Source organism: Poecilia reticulata, linkage group LG16, assembly GCF_000633615.1.
Source record: "Poecilia reticulata strain Guanapo linkage group LG16, Guppy_female_1.0+MT, whole genome shotgun sequence".
Taxonomy (NCBI): domain Eukaryota; kingdom Metazoa; phylum Chordata; class Actinopteri; order Cyprinodontiformes; family Poeciliidae; genus Poecilia; species Poecilia reticulata.
Window position 1 is genome coordinate 4,846,497 of NC_024346.1, and position 5,455 is coordinate 4,851,951.

Below are 5,455 nucleotides of genomic sequence, written 5' to 3' on the forward strand. Positions count from 1 at the left end.
ATCATGTTTTAAATTAAGCACTGTAGAGGATAGTCGGTGCTGATTCCTTTCTGTACATTTTCTTACTTGTTCATAACAATTCTCACTGACTGTTTGCGTGTGATATATTGACAGTAAAACATCTACAACTTAGTAGGAGTGGAGCGGTCCACACAGCTGCTTCGCTGTTGGCTTGTTGGCAAAAGATGTTAATTCAATGTTGAATTATTATCACAAAGGTTGCATGTGTGGTTGAGGTCAACAACTGGTCGTGGATCAACTATAAAACTCTCTAAAAAGAAAATAGTTGGGCTCAGGTGTGTTCTACCAGGGAGACATCTAAGAGTTGCAGGACACCGGCCCTCGAGGACCAGGATTGCCCACCTCTGGACTAAGGCCTCCATATGTGCAATCTGTGCAGTTTGTTGCACCCCTCATCACCGTCTCATCTCCCCCTACTCCTTCCCAAAACTCCCCACACCCACCTGCTCCTCCCAGCCTTCCCCTCTTTACCCCCTCTCATCCCTTCTTCCCTGCCCCCAACCTTGAGCTCTGGGTCAGAACATTTTATTACTAAGTGGGGGTTAATCATGTTTCAAATTACGCATTACCTATTGAGATTGGTTGTGATTCCTTTATGTACATTTTCTTACTTGTCTGTAAATATTATTACTGACTGTGCATAATGTGTTGACACAAAAACATCTACAAGTCTCTACTAGGAGTTGTACAGTCTGACTCCCCCTTTTAACACTAGTGGTTTGTCCCAACCAAACAGCCACTTTGCTGCTGGTTTGTTTGCAACCAGCTTCTGAATTGAATTCTCTTCTGAGCAGTTTTATGGTAAGTTTTTCAATATTACTTTGACCTTAAATGTGTTTATTGAAAAATAAGGGCATTGTTTTGTGCCCATAATAATCCTGGTTATTTTGGGGTAAAACAGATATTTTTAATAATGGAGGTCATGTCTCATTTTGTATTATTTTCATCCTGCCCACCGCTCCAGGCCTAAGTATGAAATCATGGGAGATTTTGTGAGATTTGAGTTTTTAAAATAGGGTGGGGCCTATTGTTTGGTCTGGGAGAGCATGTGGTGGACAAGGAAGTGAAAGGCTGGCTGCTCCAGGTGGGCTTTAAATTGTTTTGATAGTAATCACTTGTTTTTCATTTTTTATTATGATGTGCTTATAAACGTGCTTTGATGTGCCTCTGTTCCAGAACAACTGGGTTAGATGACTGCATGACCGTCTGCAGCCATCAAGAAGTTCAGAAGGTCGTTAATCACCCACAGATTCAATCCAGGTGAGGCAGAAAGGAAACACTTAAAACATGTAAGGCAGGTGAAACACTGGACTAAACCTGCTAATGATTGATTCTGTCTGTTGTTTCTTGGATTGGTAACTGGTTAAACTGAACTGGTCTATTATTACTGGTGTGCGATCTTTATCAGTACGTCGACATTTTGTAATGAATTTAATAAACTTATTTGGAAATATTTGTAGTTGATTGAAGATTAAACCAGCTATTTGATGGAAGTTCTGTATAAATTATTTTTCCCACTACAGTATAAATCACCTTTTGCTCTATTTATCTCTCTGGTGTGTTAAATAAACCCTGATCTTCCCGGAGTTTTATCTTTAGGTTTTCTGATAAGCAGCCTTTATTTTAAATATTTATTCCCTCATTTTAACATGACTGCAGCATCATAAATCCTACACTAGACTGCAACTTCATAGGTAAATGTAGTTGTATATGTAAACATTAAGATAAATATTAATGAAAGACTAAGATAAAAATTAAACGGTGAGTTTACATGGGGAACTACATGGTTTGTATTTGTTCTCAGACCTGTAACCAGTACACTGTTTAATCTTTCAATGTCTTTCAGAACTTTTCAAATGTTTATCATCTTTCTAACCGGCACCTTCCTCACTTTTATTTTTGTTTTTCAGCCGTTGCTCTGCAGTTTGACCAAAAGCTGACTCTTGAGGACTGCAGTAAAACTGTCAAGAAGTGGCTTCATTACATGCCAGAATGAGAGGAAGATATCAAAAGGAATCACAGAGTCCTTGTCAACCAGAGTCTAACTGGGGTTACCACAACTTGTACTGTTTCCCTGGTTCATACAGTACAAAGCTTAACCTCCTGGACTCTGTTCTTCTGTGGACAATAGACTGTTATTCTGACAGTCAAAAAGGAGTCAAATATGTTTAAAGATCTGTCCCTCTTTTCTTAAATAAAATGTTATATCAAACCTATGTTGTCATTTTTAAACTTTTGTGCAGTTTACCCATGATATGCCAATAATATAGTGTTTAACACCAGTGAAGAAACTTTTAGTGGTATGTTATGATGCAGACCTATCAAACCTAAAAATGTCCATAAATCCTTGGCTTTCATTAAATATGAAATCAACCCAAATCTGCATGTAGATCCACATTCAGATGATGGTTGAATCAACATTGATTCCTAACTAATTCAATGTAGAATCAACACAAATGTGCATGCATATCCACAGTCAAATGAGTGTTTAATCAACATTTATTTAATTTAAAATAAACAAATATGTGTACAGAACCACATTCAGATCAAGGTTGAATCAATGTTGAATCCTAACTGATTCAATGCAACATTAACACAAATATGCATGTAAATTGACATACAAATGATGGTTAAATCAACATTGATATGTCAGTTATGGTTGAAACCCTAACGTTGATTCAACAAACAAGTCACTGACCACTTTCAATGTCAGCGTTCAACGTTGATTCAATGTTTCTGGCTGACATTGATTCAATGTTGTTTCAATCATTCTGTGCTATCTGGGAAGTTTCATCAGTATGTAACACTGTTAAAACTTTGCCTTTAAGCAAATTAGTGTTGTTCTTTAAGTCATAAGTCTGGACAACAATCAGCAACACTTCATTTACTTCTGAGGGGAGGGAGAACAAAATGACACCAGAGACTAATACTGTGGTTTTTGCACATTTTTGCATAGTAGGGAAGGTAAGCACAGTGAATGGCCTTGAAGGAAATGAAAGATGAAAAGCAGTAATGGAAGTGGAGCTGAAAGTGAACAAAGTAACTAGGAAGTATTTCAAATCCATAAAGAGTAGGAGAGTCAACGGCCTCTGTTTGTTTGGGGCAGCATGTTACTATTAGAAACTATGTACTGGATAAATACCTAAGATGTAAATGCCAGATTGGAAGGACATACTTATATTAAAACAAACACTATTTTGAAGATTCTGAAAGAGTTTCGACTTTTCTGTGTAAGACTTTAAAGAAAAAGAGAGTAAGGATTATTTAATTTCAGCGTTTTTCCTTTTCAAATACCCACTGATGTCCAGTAGGTGGCGGCAATGCGCCATCAAATAAATGAACACAGTTGAAGAAGAAACGGTGTCTCCATCAGGAAGCTGAGGGTAAATACATGTAATTATCGATTCTTGCTTTTTCTTATATATATCATTTAATGTCCTCCATTTGCTTTATTTTTTCAAGTCTTTACCATAAATGCTTGATTTTGTTTCTCCTGCTAAATCAAGTTTAATCATTTGTTGACAAAAGACAACAAATGTATTTTGTCAACAAAATGATCATGGGTACAATAAAGCAAAACTATTACTCTATGCAATGTTATTCTTTGTACTTTCACAAGTCACTCAAATAGAAATTAAAAGTCCTCTAATTTTAGAGCTGCAACATCCTTCCTCAAAGTTCGGTTTTCCTCTATGAGTCTCTTTATTTCCATCTGCATTGCAGTGATGCATTCAGAGGTGAGATCAGTCTGAACGTTAACCGATTTCCTGTGTTCAGTATATTCCTCATCGTCTTCATGAGCAGCATCTCTTAGATCAAGCAATGCTGAAGCAGCAACTTGCTCTAAAATCTTTTCTCTCCCATAACGCTTCTTTTTGGGTCTTTGTGTGCCTCCAGTTGACGTGGTTACCTCATCCCTCCCATCACAGCCCAGATTTATAGAAGGCGCCCAGTCTGGGTTGGCATCATCATACAGAGCAGGAGGTCGGCTTAGGAGAAAACTAAGTTCAGCACAATATGTTTCACTTTAAAATTACACAAAATTTAAAAAATACTTTATTTATCCCAAAGGGAAAATGCCAATTATCGTAACTCATATCATTGAAATATTGTCAGAGTCGTTCTGGATGGTGATGCTGTGGGCAGGAAAGATTTCCAGTAGCAGTCAATCTTGCAACAAACCATGTACACAGGCAGAGCATATTAGAAGATTATGTATCACAGCTGACATTCAACATTTTGTGTTGCAGAAGAAAATGTGGCAGTTTATGGAAAAGCTTCACAGTCAACAGTTTATCCTGGAGCCTTTGCCTACTACGCTATCGATGGGTATCGTGAAGGCCGCTTCAGCCAGGGTTCCTGCAGTGCCACAAATAATGACTTTAACCCCTGGTGGAGACTGGACCTGGGAAGAACCCATAAAGTGTTCAATATTAACATAACCAATCGGGTAGAATATCCCACTCGAATTGACGGAGCTGAAATTCGGATTGGAGATTCACTTGATAACAACGGAAATAACAATCCCAGGTAGTTTACAGTAATTTTATCATGACACTTAATGCAAATAAAAGATGTTGTTGAAAGCAACATTAATTTCTCATGATTATTTTTGCTAAATTAATGTATCTTTAAATATGTCCTGAAATTTGAAATCTTCTTTCCTCTGACAGGTGTGCTGTGATCTCAACCATCGCTCCAGGTTTTACTGATACCTTTCAGTGCAACGGCATGGATGGTCGATACATCAACGTTGTCATATCTGGAAGAAATGAGTTTCTCACTCTGTGTGAGGTGGAAGTGTACGCATCCAGACTGGATTAAAGTTTTCATGACAACACTGTGGTTTAAAGTTAAAGCTGAATTAATCATTTTGACCACTAGAGGGTGTAAAAAACCTTATGAATATCTGATTGTATTGAAAACCAAAATAAAACTCACTATGGGGAAAGCTGTTCTGAGCTCTGGTCAGCCTCTGATGAACCAATCACGTGTTTTTGGGAAACTGTGGGACGTTTTATGGGTCTGATTTTGAAAAATAAGCAACAACTGGAGACTACAGACTGAAAAACAAGTAAAGAAAGAGCAGTGAACTTCTTAGTTGATTTAAAACGAAGAGCTATAATGTTTAACTCTTGAAAATCTAGATTTTTTAACAGAATCTGTCAGACTGATTATCTATTATATATCAGACAATCAGACTATTTAATGATCTGTCTTATAGGTCCTATTCATCCTGTGGTTTATTCTACTTGTCTGAAATCTGGTGTTTATTTCTTTATTAAATCACTATAATGATGAGTCTGCAAAACTGGTTGTGGATTATTTGTACATAGTGTTATTACTGCACACGACTTAATTTTCTGTTAAATTGCTTGTTGATGCTAAAAGAACATCAGCAAATCACATGCCAGTAACTCAATGCAATTGGGAA

At 37.1% G+C, this 5,455-nt stretch overlaps 1 pseudogene; it reads left to right on the forward strand.

The window, feature by feature from the left end:
- LOC103477725 (uncharacterized) overlaps positions 1–5,455 on the forward strand; it is a 37,535-nt pseudogene that overhangs the window by 13,714 nt on the left and 18,366 nt on the right.